At 46.1% G+C, this 15,270-nt stretch overlaps 1 protein-coding gene and 1 non-coding gene across 2 annotated transcripts in view; both read left to right on the forward strand.

Annotated features, from left to right (window-relative positions):
• The window catches only part of FAM107A (family with sequence similarity 107 member A), an 88,080-nt gene that overhangs the window by 19,109 nt on the left and 53,701 nt on the right, over nucleotides 1-15,270 (forward strand). The window lies entirely within an intron of this gene.
• Nucleotides 8,080-8,186, forward strand: LOC136167988 (U6 spliceosomal RNA). The gene has a single exon (XR_010663156.1). It is a non-coding gene; the product is annotated as a U6 spliceosomal RNA (small nuclear RNA).

A 15,270-nucleotide genomic window follows, 5' to 3' on the forward strand; every position in this document is an offset into this window, starting at 1 on the left:
AGTCTGGGTTAAGGCCCGCTGAACAAGTGTCTTTCCTGCAGAGCCCCTGCATGTTTCCACTTCCAGCCGAGAATCTTTGAGAGCAGAGCTGTGGGCTACAGCATCCCCTAAGGAGTAGTTCTCAATTCTTCATTCTGAGAAGTGCTGCTGCGGGCCGTAGGGAGCCCCTGAAGGCAGCAGAGCAAGGAAGCAAGTCAGCAAACGTGTTCTGGGGAGAAAGCCATGGAAGCCCACTTGGGGATGACCGTAATCATCCATATGAAGGATGATGATCACCCAGACCAGGGGGTCAGTGGCAGAAAAAGGAATACAGGTACATGGAGAGAGATGGGACATATGAAAATATATAAGTGGGCTCAGAAAAAACTGCTGTTTTGGTGATGGTGACAGTGAAATTTGGTTTTGATTTTAGCTTTTCCACTGAAAACAGGAACAGTACTGGGACAACTCATGGGCTTGGAAGTCCAAAAAATTGGTTTTCGGCTCTCCAGCTCTGCCATTTGGGCATGTTACTGCGTCCACACCAACTGTCGTTCCCTCACTTGTTAAATGAGGGCATCAAGTCCTTTTTCTCAGGGTTCTTGTGAGTATTCCAAGATAAATACAGGGAGAGACTGCTCAGCCATGATGGAGAAACTGGTACCAGACCACCCCGAAATATCACAACATCTGACGCAGTAAAAGGCAGCTGCTCTTAGACAGTGGGCCGTGTGTGTGTGTGTGTGTGTGGGTGTGTGTGTGGGTGTGTGTGCGTGCATGTGCGCGCGCGCGCTGCCTTGGTCGTGTCTGACTCTTTGCCACCCCATGGACTGTAGCCCACCAGGCTCCTCGGTCCATGGGATTTCCCACCCAGGGATCACACCCAGGTCTCCTGCATTGCAGGCAGAGTCTTTACCATCTGAGCCACCAGGAAAGCAAGCACCTTTGGCGCTTCGATTCTGAGGGAAGGGAAGCTCACCAGGTGAGTCCCTCACCATGTAGTCTTGATCCTGGGACAAGTCCCCGACCTTGGTTCAGTGCACTGGGGACCAAACGGAGCACGACTGTCCCACCGAGTGCAAGAGGCAGCGATCAGAGTTCGGGGCAACCAGAGAAGGAATGTGCAGGCCGAGACACTGGTGGGGAGGGAGCTGCCGAGTCAGGGGCCCCGGAAGTCTGTGCGGGCCTCCCAGGACCCACACGTCCTTGTCTAAAGGTTTGGCTATGCCAGCCCAGAGCAGGACTACCCAAGGTTTGCCAGAGGGCAGCTGGCAGGGGGTAGAGAGCGGACTGAGATACTTCAAGTCAGGCAGTGCTGGGAGACATGGGACCGACCTTCACCCCAGGTGTCAGGCCAAGACAGGAGAAAGGCCAGGCCCTGCAGGTGGGGACCGTGCTCTAGTGTAAAGCTGCTCCAGACCTGCCCAAACACAGCCTAAAGCCAACTCCTTCAAGGTCCTCAGAGGAGGGAGCTGGGAGGCAAGACCTTTCCAATTAGGCAGGCGTGGGAAGGAACTTGGGCTTAGCTCCTCCCTAGCAAAGTGTAAAACCAAGCCCGTGGGATTTCAAAGGGATCAACTGTTAACTGAACTGCCTGCTAACATAAAATTTAACACTATTCAGAAGAAAACAGAACCCAGAGTCCCTACAACACATCACACACACACACACACACACACACACAAACTTCCAGTATGTGAGCTAAATTTTCTAGACATGCAAAAATACAAAAACAAAAACCAGGAAAATGTGGTCCTCAGTCAAATAGATCCTACAGGCAGCAGACAGAGATCCTAAGACCGTCCAGAGGTCAGTTTAGCAGATAGAGACCCGAAAACACCTATTCCAGGAATCGGCACTTAGCAGATGCCCAATGAATACAGCTGTTCTTCTCCCCTTGAGCAAAGTAATCATTTGTCCCCCAGAAGGCTTTGAAATCCAAGGGTAAAGAAATAAAGGGAGATGTACTCTGTCTCCATATACTGAGCTCTTTGTGTGTCACCAGGCAGGGCTTGGGGTGGGAGGGCTGCTCAGGCAGTAACGACAGAGATGAGTCATGACCTTATCACTAACTCACTGTGGAGTCCCTCGATGCCCTGTGCCTCAGTTTCCCCATTTGTATAATGGGGTGAACAGGTAGATCATCTCAAAGGGCCCTTTCTCTCCCGGCTTCTTAGTTTGTCTGGTATAGGAGCTGTTTTCAGCCAGGATCCTCTCTGAGCTGGGGCCCAGAAGAAGCAATTGGAGGAGGAATTGTATCTGCTTCTAGTGCCTTGAGGGGAACACGTGGTAGAATGTCTCTCTCCAAGGTACAATAATCCGGGGCTGCAGGCAGAGCCCGGGCTCATTTTCCAAAGGAAACTTTCTTGGGAAGCATCTCCTAGCAACCAGCTCCACCGACGTACAAGCTTCAGGGACCTCCCCTGGAACACAAAGGCTTTCTGTGGCTCCCTTCTTCAAAAGCCTGGGTTGGAACTGACTGTCGGCCAAGACGCTAATATGATGCAGAGGAAGTTTGTGGTGGGGCACTCAGTGGGCAGGGGATGTGGGATGGTACACACCCACAGCCTCAATCCACTTCCCCTCTGTGGAGTTACCAGCAGTCTAGTTTCAAGGCTCAGAGCTAGGACTTCAGATCTGAGTTCAAAACCTGCTTCTGTCTCCTGTTAACTGTGTTCAGTTAAGTTCAGTTGCTCAGTCATGCCCAACTCTTTGTGACCCCATGGACTGCAGCACACCAGGCTTCCCTGTCCATCACCAGCTCCTGGAGCCTGCTCAAACTCATGTCCATCGAGTCAGTGATGCCATCCAACCAGCTCATTCTCTGTCGTTCCCTTCTCCTCCCGCCTTCAATCTTTCCCAGAATCAGGGTCTTTTCCAGTGAGTCAGTTCTTCGCATCAGGTGGCCAAAGTATTGGAGTTTCAGCTTCAGCATGTCCTTCCAGTGAATATTCAGGATTGATTTCCTTTAGGATGGACTGGTTGGATCTCCTTGCAGTCCACTGGACTTCTCCAACAAGAGTCTTCTCCAACACCACAGTTCAAAAGCATCAATTCTGCGGTGCTCAGCTTTCTTTATAGTCCAACTCTCACATCCATACATGACTACTGGAAGGTTAGCTGTGTAACCTTGGGCAAGTTGCCTCACCTCTCTGAGCCAGTTTCCCCAGCTATAAAATGGGGATAATAATACGTAGTGGCTGGTGCTCCACCCACATCTCCTTTAGTGGTCCAGCACACTCATCTCCTAGCTGCTGTAAGCGTCCGCTGCTAACAGCTGCACTCTCCTCAAAACAGAGGCATTTGGGAGGTTGACCCCACCTCCCTGGTCATCCTTTCCTGTTGTCCTATAGCCAGTGACCGACTGATAGGGTGGAATAAGAGCCCAATGTTCTTGCCTCGGAGTGGGGCAGAGCTGCGGGATCACTTCATGGAATCACGCTGAACCAAGACGTCAGCTGAACCCACATCCTTGCTTAACCTCTCCTGCCCATTCTGCTTCCCTCCCTACTGCTTCACAGATTTCCTATGAGAGCTCTCCCTCAACAAATCACCTGCTTGGAGTCCGCACTTCAGGGGAGACTGGGAGATGATGCAAAGCCATGAGAGTAGGTATGTCTTGGGCCACCGCGAGGATCCAGTGAGAAAGTGTGTATGAAGTACCCACTAGTGCCTGGCACACAGGATGTGCTCGGTAAATGGACATCATTATCTTAACTCTCCCTCTTATCTTTATTATTATAATTAAAAATAGTCCTGGGATCAGAGGGGGCTTCTAATGTGAATAAGAGCTAGAGGCCGTCTTAGTATGAGCGGATTAGATTTGCATTTAGATTGGCTAATACATTGCTGCGATTCATGGGGTCACAAAGTGTTGGACACGACTGAGCAACTGAACTGAATACATTTAAAACAGAGTTATTAACTTTCTTTGTTTCCTAAGCTAATATTAACAAATTATTCTATTATAAAAACAGTACAAGTTCATTGCAAAAAAAAACTCCAAAAAACTCCAAGGAAGTTCAGAGAATTACAAAAATGAATTAATGAGTAAATAAAATTCCCTACCACTTGAGTATAATCACTGAGGGCATTCATTCATATTCTTCCAAACATTTTCCACATAAGTTCACATAAAATACATATAGAGATATACACATAATACCAATATCTGTATACGCAAACATATCCATGTTGATCAAGGCTATGGTTTTCCCAGTGGTCATGTATGGATGTGAGAGTTGGCCTATAAAGAAAGCTGAGCGCCGAAGAATTGATGCTTTTGAACTGTGGGGTTGGAGAAGACTCTCGAGTCCCTTGGACTGCAAGGAGATCCAACCAGTCCATCCTAAAGGAGCTCAGTCCTGGGTGTTCATTGGAAGGACTGATGCTGAAGCTCCAATACTTTGGCCACCTGATGTGAAGAGCTGACTCATTTGAAAACACCCTGATGCTGGGAAAGGTTGAAGGCAGGAGGAGAAGGGGATGACAGAGAATGAGATGGTTGGATGGCATCACCGACTCCATGGACATGGGTTTGGGTGGACTCTGGGAGTTGGCGATGGACAGGGAGGCCTGGCGTGCTTGCAGTCCATGGGGTCGCAAAGAGTTGGACACGACTGAGCGACTGAACTGAACCTATATGTATATATAAAACACTAAATCCATAACATAACACTGCATATATGATAATCAAGTAATTTTTCCCACTTGATTTTCATGTATAGGTATCGGATATCTTCTGTGTTGGTAAACACAGATCTACAGCATCAATTGTAGGCACAGATTGTTACATTTTATGGAGATAATACAACTTATTTAACTAGACCCATATCTAGACACTTACGTTTTTGCCAATGTTTTTTACTATGATGAATTTTATTTGTTGTTTTTGGCTGTGCTGGGTCTTCACTGCTGCGAGGGCTTTTCTCTAGTTGTGAGCGGGAGCTGCTGTCTCACTTCCGTGTGATGGGCTTCTCACTGCAGAGGCTTTTCTTGTTGCAGAGCACAGGCTCGAGAGCACTCGGACTTCAGTTGTTGCGGAACGTGGGCTCAGTTGTTGTGGCAGCCAGCCTTAGCTGCTTCACGACGTGTGGGATCTTCCACGATCCGGGATCAAACCCATGTCCCGTGTTGGCAGGTGGATTCTTTACCACTGAGCCGTGAGGAAAGCTCTTACTATTATAAATAATGCTGGTTAACGCACATCCGTGACAATGCTTCTTTGCGTATGTGTTCGGCTACTAACACAGATTCCTAGGGATGGGTGGCATGGAGACTGGCATGGTCCTCCCTGCAGGAGGCAGTGGTCTCAGCTCCCTGCAGCTGCGCACCTGCGTGGCCATCGCCCCACAGCAGGTGTCCAGCAGTCTCCAACACTAGATACCATTTTGTTTAAATTCTGCCAATCTGACAGGTAAAAAACAATACTCTATTGTTAACTGAGTGTGCATTTCCTTAGTTTCTGGAGAGGCCAAGTATCTCTTCTTACATTTGCAGGCCATTTGGATTTTACTGGCTGATGAATGCCATTGTCCAGTCTTTGGCAAGGGCCTTGTGGGCGTCTCCTCTTGCCGCCCTTCCCCACCCCAAGCCACAGGCTCAGTGGCTCCCCTGGAGTGTAACTTGCACATAAGCAGCAAAACTGTGTTTCCTACAAGACTGGCCTCCCAGGGAAGCTAGGTCCTCACTCTCAGATCCCCCCAGGCAACCAGAGCTGGGATTAGTGTGGCCCACTCCTTGCCCTCAAGGTGAACCCTCCCCCCCAACTCCGCCCCTCCGAAAAGTCCCCTCTTGGCCCCATCCACATCCCCGCACCAAAGAGATTTTAGAAACCAGATCTGCTTAAAAAAAATAAAAATCTATTCTCAAATTCCAAACCCACCCAGCAAATAAATTCCAGGGCTGATTATTAGCATGACTTAAGGAGTCTTTTTTTTCAAAACATTCCTTTAAAGTTCAGTGCTCCTGAGAGGTTAAAATGAAATTGTACATATGCCAAGATCTATCTCCATTGAAAATGCCCCAACCACTGACCCAGGGATCCTCCTGGTAAGAATTTCCCCTCCAGGTGGGCATACAGAAGGCCACATGTAAAATGCCCACAACAGCAAAGTAAGAGGTAGCATCCTAAATGTGCATCAGTAAGGACCTACAAAAAAAAAAGTTACAAATGACATTTACTGGGAAACGTGCAAACAGTAAAATAATACACTGAAACTGAATGTGCTTGTGTGGAAAGATGCCTTCGAGACGTTGTAAAGTGAGAACAGCAAGTTACCGAAGAGTGTGTCTTATGTTTGCATTTTTCAAAAGGAGAGAGCTGCTCTAGATGTTTATGGAAGCGGAGACAATTCTCAGGTGGGTGGGTAAGGAAACTACTTACAAAGGTTTCATCTTGCAGAGAGATTTGGGGTTAGAGTATTTGGAGATTTTTTTAAGTCATACTTTATACTCATCTGCATTGCTTAAATTACTAGCATGAATGTGCTCTACTTTTATATAATGAAAAAAACATAAAAATTTGCATGAATAGTACTAGTTGTGATCAATAATGACCTGATCATTGGTAATAGCTGTGATAGTAGTATGGTTGTTAAATAGCTGATCGAACACCAGTTATGTGCCGGGCACTGTGTTTTCTGTCATTCACTCTTAAAACCAGCCCTATTTTGATACCTGAGTCCTAGGTTAAGAGGCTGATTCAGGCTCCACGTCATTACAAAGCCCTGGCTCTTTGCTCAGGGTGTGGTTCTGGTGCTCCAACGAGACCTGGTTGTGTGTGGCCTCTGTCAGGACCTCTGCAAGTGGGGCCCTCCTGGTAGGCTGGGTAGTTTCCCAAGGGGCACCTGCTCTGCCATCTGTGCCTATGCTCTGTGACTTCTCTCCTTCCCCCACCTCCCTCCTCATAGCTGGGCTGTCCAATACAGACTACTGAGTTTAATGAAAAATAAGAATAAAACCTCATACCCGCCATGGCACTGGTCACATTTCAAGGTCTAAACAGCCACATGTGACTCGTGGCCGCTATGATCAGCATAGACATGGAGCATTCCCATCACCGTGTAAGGTTCTACCGGACAGCACTGCCTCATCGCAGGTGTAGAGCCAGGCAGACCTGGGCTCAGCCGCGCTCGTCCACTTACTAACAGAGTCAGCTGAGAAAGTCATGTAAGCTTTCTGAGCCCCTGTGTTCTCATCTGTAAGAGAGGATGGCCCTATAGCTACTTCTTAGTTCTTACGGGCTTCCCGGGTGGCTCAGTGGTAAAGAAGCCACCTGCCGACGCAAGTTCAATCCCTGGGTTGGGAAGATCCTCTGGAGAAGGAAATGGCAACCCAGTCTGGTTTTCTTGCCTGGAGAATCCCATAGACCGAGGAGCCTGGTGGGCTGCAGTCCACGGGGTCGCAAAGAGTCAGCCACGACTGAGCACACGTACCGCATAGCTGCTTCACTGTTGCAGGGACTGAGATCATGCCTGTCGCGTGGTTAGCCAAGTCCTGTCACAGGAGCGGCTTAGAGGGTAACGAGGAAGGCAGAGCTCTGCAGTCGGACAATTCCTGACCTCGGGCAGGTCCCCTCACTGCTCCCAGCCCCCGCCTCCTAAACTGTAAAACAGGGTGGACGTCACCTACCCTGAAAGGCTGCAGGTGGCTGTGCCCAGGGAGAGCCAAGGCCCTTCTCTCCTCTGTCGGAAAAAAGGCAGCTTCTGCAGGTAACGGGTTCTCATAAGCCCTGGGAGTAACGGATTCCAGAAGAGGGAATCCAGAAGGCCGATGTGCCGACAAAGGAAGGCTCTGCCTTCAAAATAAAACAATCGCGGGATGTTGATTTATCACCCATCAGATTAGGGAGGGGAGGAGATAGTTTGAGCTTTTCATTGAAAGATAACATATAGAAACTGCAACCATCATAAGTATACCACTCAATGAACTTTGAGAAAGTGAAAGTGTCTGTTTAACCACTCCTCAGATCAAGAAACAGAACATCAACAACACGCAAAAGCCCCCATTGTGTCCCTCCCAACCTCTGTCACCCAGCTGCTATCCTAACTTCAGTACCGCAGATGAGTGTTTATTTATTTATTTATATTGAAATATTGGGTGCTCGCTTCGGCAGCACATATACTAAAATTGGAACGATACAGAGAAGATTAGCATGGCCCCTGCGCAAGGATGACATGCAAATTCGTGAAGCATTCCATATTTAAAAAAAAAAAAAAAAAGAAATATTGGGCTTCCATTGTGACTCAGCTGGTAACGAATCCTCCGGCAATGCAGGAGACCTGGGTTTGATAAAATAAATGTTTTATTTATTTACATTTAAATATGTATTTTTATTTGGCTGCACCGGGTCTTGGTTGCGACACACAGGATTTTTAGTTGTGGCATGCAGACTCTTTAGTTGTGGCATGTGGGATCTAGTTCCCCAACCAGGGATCGAACTGGGGCCCCATGCATTGGGAGCATGAAGTCTTAGTTGCTGGACCACTGGGGAGGTTCCCATAGATTAGATTAGTTTTCAGTAGACAAACTTAGATCCCTAACACCCAGAGTTAGGGTGTAGACCATCCAGTGGTCTCAGACAGCAACGGTGGGCAGTACACACATGCTGGAGGTGTTACCAAACCAAAACTTGGGTCCGCTTGCTCGCAGTAAACCAGTCAACGGACGCTGGGGTGGTGAAGGAAAGTGCAGTGTTTATTGTGAGGCGCCATACAAAGAGTCTGGAACAGCTAATACTCAGAAAGCACCAACTCTCCCATGGGTTTCAGCAACGGATGTTTAAAGGCAGAGTGAGGGAGGGGAGTTCCAGGCCATGTGACCAGCTTCTGCACAGTCCTCTGGCTGATGGTGAGGCAACAGGGCGGCGTCACAGGAGTCAACAGCATCAGTCCTTGGGCTGCATAAGCCTGGGGGCTACGTGCTCATGGTCATCAGGGACTTGGCTTCTTCCCTTTGGTGGGGGTTTTAGCATCTGTGAAACAACTCGGGAAGCGTGCCCCAGACACTGTGATCTAGGTACTTCAGAGAGGAGCTGCAGCAGGGGGGCTGGGGGAGGGGTCTGTCCCGGGAAGGCCCATAGGACCCGGGTCGGTTACAATTCCCCTCTTTGCTTTGATACTCCTCAATCCTGAGAACAGGGGCAATGAGTGCTGTAGCTACTTCCTGGTGAACAGGGGTGAAGTCAGTTTTCCAGGATTAGTGGAGAGGAAGTCATTGACTTTCCAACAATTCTTGAATCCCACCCTCAGCATCGATATTTTAATTGTGAAAACGTTACCTCTGTTTTTCATGGCTTTGTCATAGCACCCAGACCAGCATTTGAAGATTAATAGACATATCACAGTTAGGATACTGATCAGCATATACCCTTGAGGTGTTTCCCAAAGGAGCCTTGCTATTCCATACGGCCCCCAGGACAGTCAGTTATGCAGAGGGTCCTCTTACAATGTCTTGTAACCCAAGCAGTGTTTTGAATTACTCTCTTTATTTGGGTTTCACTTTTTCCATGGCTATTAATATATACCTAAAGAATCCGGGCCTTCTGCTAAGAGTCTATAGTTTGAGCTCTCTTGTCACTACTGTTTCTAAAGTTAAGGGAAAAGGTTCATGATTATAAGAGGAGAGCTTCAGACAACAAGGTTGCAGTTGGTAGCTGCTAGCAGATGCTGTTTTGAGAATGGTTGCCGGTGTCTGTAAGTCCTGTATAGTTCAGAAGATTGGAGTTCTCAGCCATACACAATCATGTCTGAAATCACGTCCATAACAGCCACCTTCTTTTACCTCAGATGTCTGAACAAAAGACTGTTTTGATTGGTAAATGCGTCCTTCTCCTCAATGGCCAAACCAGATGTACAATGTATGGGTTTTTAAAAATACTGGTTTTTGGTTGCGCTGGGTCTTTGTCGCTGCACAGGCTTTTCCCTAGTTGTGGCACCCTCCGGACTGTTCTCCAGCTGCAGTATGCTGGTTGCTCATTGTGGTGGCTTCTCTTGTTTCAGAGCACAGGCTCAAGGCACTCAGACTTCCGTCCTTGGGGTATGTGGGCTCAGTAGCTGAGGCTCCGGGCTCTAGAGCGCAGGCTCGGTAGGCGTGGTACATGGGCGTAGTTGCCATGAGGCTTGTAGGATCTTCCCAGAGCAAGGATTGAACCCCTGCATTGGCCTGAGGACCCCTAACCACTGGACCACCAGGGAAGCCCAACAATGTATGTTTAATAAGCCATAAAACAGGCCACTCTGGTCAGTAAAGTTAAACCATATATAAAGTCAGAGTGACATTCCCATACCTTGGTGTGTGAAGATTTTTTCCCCATCTTTTCCCCTTTTGATTGCAATCTTTTGATAGACCAAAGCATTTGGCCCTCAATGCCACCGTGGCCCGCGCCTGCCCTGGTTCCTTCATGTCCCTCAGTGCTAGGCCTGTTTTGTGTTTATATATATTTTCCCAGTTGTCCACATTGGGCGAAACTAATCAGACATAGTCAATAGCTCGGAGGTTTGTTACCAGGGAAAGATGATACAGGCTATACATTTTGTCAGTCATACCCAGCTGTCACACAGACACTGCGCATGTACTGTCAGGAATAGATTTACAGCAAGCAGTGTTATATTGGGCTGGCCAAAAAGTTTGTTAGCATTTTCCCATAATATCTTAAGGAAAAACGTGAATAATCTTTTTGGCCAATCCAATACATCATACTCTGCAACAAGTCTACTTTTTCCCCATTGTAAACACTGAGGACAACAGTGTGGTTAAAAATAAAACAATTTAACACTCAGGGTCCATAGGGACTGCAGCACACCAGGCCTCCCTGTCCCTCACCATCTCCCAGAGTTTGCCCGAGTTCATGTCCATTGCATTGGTGATGCCATCCAGCCATCTCGTCCTCTGATGTCCTCATAAGACAAAAAAAAGTACCTGATAGGTGTCCTTTAATCCAGGTTGTAGACAGTCCTTTATGATGTCCCTTCCAGCATGCACAACCCCCTGACTGCAAGTCATGGGGCATCCAGTCCTCATCCAAAGAGAGACTTGTGATAAGTTTCAGAAACAAACTTGGAATATCCTCTTAGTAACTCAGCCAGACTTGACAATAATAAAGCAACAAAGAGCCATCTGGGACATGAGTCTTAGGCATTGACTTGTCTTAAATACTGATCTCAATTAACAACACTAGAATTTAAGGTCCACTGAAACATAATCTTTTTATAAAGTTATCCTGATTTTTACCAATATGCCCAAGTTAAGGGTGTTGTTTGCATAGTAAGTCTGGTTAATAGATCACATCAGTTCAGTTCAGTCACTCAGTCATGCACGATTCTTTGTGACATGGACTAGAGTGCGCCAGGCCTCCCTGTCCATCACCAACTCCCAGAGCTTGCTCAAACTCATGTCCATCGAGTGGATGATGCCATCCAGCCATCTCATTCTCTGCTGTTGCCTTCTCCTCCTGCCCTCAATCTTTCTCAACCTCAGGGTCTTTTCAGATGAGTCAGTTCTTTGCATCAGGTGGCCAAAGTTTTGGAGCCTCAGTTTCAGCATCAGTCCTTCCAGTGAATATTCAAGACTGATTTCCTTTAGGATGGACTGGCCTCATCTCCTTGCAGTCCAAGGGACTCTCAAGAGTTGCTTTTCCAACACCACAGTTCAAAAGCATTAATTCTTCAGTGTTCAGCCTTCTTTATGGTCCAACTCACATCTATACATGACTACTCTACTGGAAAATTCATAGCTTTCACTGTACCAACCTTTGTTGGCAAAGTAATGTCTCTGTTTTTTAATATGCTGTCTAGGTTGGTCATAGCTTTTCTTCCAAAGAGCAAGCGTCTTTTAATTTCATGGCTGCAATCACCATCTTCAGTGATTTTGGAGGCCAAGAGAATAAAGTCTGTCACTGTTTCCATTGTTTCCCCATCTATTTGCCATTAAATGATGGGACCGCTTTCTATAAAGAAAGCTGAGCACTGAAGAATTGATGCTTTTGAACTGTGGTGTTGGAGAAGACTCTTGAGAGTCCCTTGGACTGCAAGGAGATCCAATCAGTCCATCCTAAAGGAAATCAGTCCTGAACATTCACTAGAAGATCTGATGCTAAAGCTGAAACTCCAATACTTTGGTCATCTTATGTGAAGAACTGACTCATTTGAAAAGACCCTGATACTGGGAAAGATTGAAGGCAGGAAGAGAAGGGGACAACAGAGGATGAGATGGTTGGATGACATCACCAACTTGATGGACACGAGTAAACTCCAGGAGTTGGTGACAGACAGGGAAGCCTGGCATGCTGCAGTCCATGGGGTCGCAAACAGTCAGACACGACTGAGTAACTTTACTGAATTGATGGCACAGGATGCCATGATCTTAGTTTTATGAATGTTGAGTTTTAAGCCAGCTTTTCACTCTCCTCTTTCCCCTTTATCAAGAGGCTCTTTAGTTCCTCTCCACTTTCTGCCATTAGGGTGGTGTTATCTGCTTATCTGAGGTTATTGATATTTCTCCTGACAATCTTGATTCCAGCTTGTGCTTCATCCAGCCTGGCATTTCTCAAGATGTACTCTGCGTATAAGTTAAATAAGCAGGGTGACAATATACAGCCTTGATGTATTCCTTTCCCAGTTTGCAACCAGTCTGCTGTTCCATATGTGGTTCTAACTGTTGCTTCTTGACCTACATACAGATTTCTCAGGAGGTAGGTCAGGTGGTCTAGTATTTCCATCTCTTGAAGAATTTCCCACAGTTTGTTGTGATCCACACAGTCAAAGGCTTTGGCATAGTCGGTGAAGCAGATGTTTTTCTGGAATTCTCTTGCTTTTTCTCTGATCCTGCAGATGTTGGCAATTTGATCTCTGGCTCCTCTGCCTTTACTAAATCCAGCTTGAACATCTGAAAGTTCTCGGTTCATGTACTTTTGAAGCCTACCTTGGAGAACTTTGAGCATTCCTTTGCTAGGGTGTGAGATGAGTGCAATTGTGTGGTAGTTTGAACATTCTTTGGCATTACCTTTCTTTGGGATTGGAATGAAAACTGACCTTTTCCAGTCCTGTGGCCACTGCTGAGGTTTCCAAATTTCCTGGCATATTGAGTGCAGCACTTTCACAGCATCATCTTTTAGGATTTGAAATAGCCCACCCGGAATTCCATCGCCTCCACTAGCTTTGTTAGTAGTGATGCTTCCTAAGGTCTACTTGACTTCACATTCCAGGATGTCTGGCTCTAGGTGAGTGATCACACCATCATGATTATCTAGGTCACGAAGATCTTTTTTGTATAGTGCTTCTGGGTATTCTTGCCACCTCTTCTTGGTATCTTCTGCTTCTGTTAGGTCCATGCCATTTCTGTCCTTTCTTGTGCCCATCTTTGCATGAAATGTTCCCCTGGTATCTCTAATTTTCTTGAAGAGATCTTTAGTCTTTCCCAGTCTATCGTTTTCCTCTATTTCTTTGCACTGATCACTGAGGAAGGCTTTCTTATCTCTCTTTCCTATTCTTTTGAACTCCGCATTCAGATGGATTTATCTTTCCTTTTGTCCCTTGCCTTTAGCTTCTCTCATTTTCTCAGCTATTTGTAAGGCCTCCTCAGACAACCATTTTGTGTTTTTGCATTTCTTCTTCTTGGGGATGGTTTTGATTACTGCCTTCTGTACAATGTTACAAACTTCTGTGCATAGTCGTTCAGGCCTTCTGTCTCTCAGATCTAATCCCCTGAATCTGTCACTTCCACTGTATAATTGTAGGGCATTTGATTTAGGTCATACCTGAACGGTCTAGTGGTCTAATAGATCACATGGGCTCTTTTAAATTGACTATGTTGGAACTTTTCATAAGGAATTTCAGATTAAACTTTCAAAAGGCCTTTCAAGGCCAGGAATGCCATACCAAGGGCTTGTCAAAGATTGCACCTTATAGATTTGGGTGCAAATAGATTCCTCCCTTCCCAAGTTCCCCCAGATATCTTACGATTCTTGCATCTTTTAGGAGGTGGCCTTCCTTGTTTACCTGATAAAGCTACTGGGAACCTAAAGAGTTTTCCAGTTTCTGTAGGGTTCAGGTAGAGAAAAAAGATCAATGTTTCAGTTCTACTTACAAAGGTATAATAGACCAAGTTCCTACAAAGCATAATTAGTTTAGGCAAAAAAAGGTTTCCTACATTTGGAAAACACAGACTAAAAGCCAGTAATATTTCAGATAAAACTAAAAAATTACAACCACATTTCTTTAGTTTGGGCTTCCCTGGTGGCTCAGATGGTAAACAATCTGCCTGCAATGCAGGATACCCAAGTTCAATGCTCCATGGGTCGGGAAGATCCCCTGGAGAAGGGAATGGCTACCCACTTCAGTATTGTTGCCTGGAAAATCCCACAGATAGAGGAGCCTGGCAGGCTACAGTCCATGGGGTCACAAAGAGTTGGACATGACCTAAGGATAGACTTTTCATTAGTTTAGCCAATCCCAGGTAACTAATCCTTTTTGATAAGCTTTATGAAATCAGTCTCCATTACACTTTTAAAATTTCTTATCCAAGTTCAGCAGCATGATCTGAAAGTTACCGGAAACCGGTACTCATCAAAAAGTCCTTTCTATGACTCTTGAAGATGAAACATGTTTGCAAAGCATCAGTGTAACTAGCTATGAATTACAAAATACTTAGAAAAAAGCAAGGTTAAAGATATGATTTCAGTGTTATTGACAAAAGAAGCTTAAACAAGTTGCTGACACACAGCATTTTAAGATAACTAGGATTACGACTGGTAACATTATACCAGGACATATCCAAATTTCATAAACATCCTGTAATTTCTAGAATGTGTCAACTAAAAAAAAATGTACCACCTGAGAGTTGTGAGTCAAGCTTTATTTGGGGCAATGTAAGGACTGCAGCCCAGGAGATAGCACCTTAGACAGGTCAGAGAAACTGCTCCAAAGAGGCAGGGGGCAGGTCAGCATATATGTTATTTTGGTGAAGGGGTTCATGTAATCAAGCACATGTTTTTCCAAAAAGTTTCTACTAGTCTCATGAAGCTTCTGCTAGTCACGAGAAACAGTAATCACCGTGAAGCATTTTAGTGATTTTCTAGATAAGAGGAGACACAAGAATTGAGCTGATAAAATCAGTTCCTAAGATGATCTAACTCTCTGAAGACCTGTTTTTCTTGCCAGTTTTTCCCTGAGCACAGAGTGCCTCATTTCTGCTTTTCACCCTGAACTCCTTTCAGGGCGCGTTGAAGGCCAGCAGCCACAGCAGCACATGATTTAATCCTCGTAGAAGTAGATGGCAGGTGCCCATAGCAAG

The sequence above is a fragment of the Muntiacus reevesi genome, chromosome 4, assembly GCF_963930625.1.
Source record: "Muntiacus reevesi chromosome 4, mMunRee1.1, whole genome shotgun sequence".
In the NCBI taxonomy this organism is placed as follows: domain Eukaryota; kingdom Metazoa; phylum Chordata; class Mammalia; order Artiodactyla; family Cervidae; genus Muntiacus; species Muntiacus reevesi.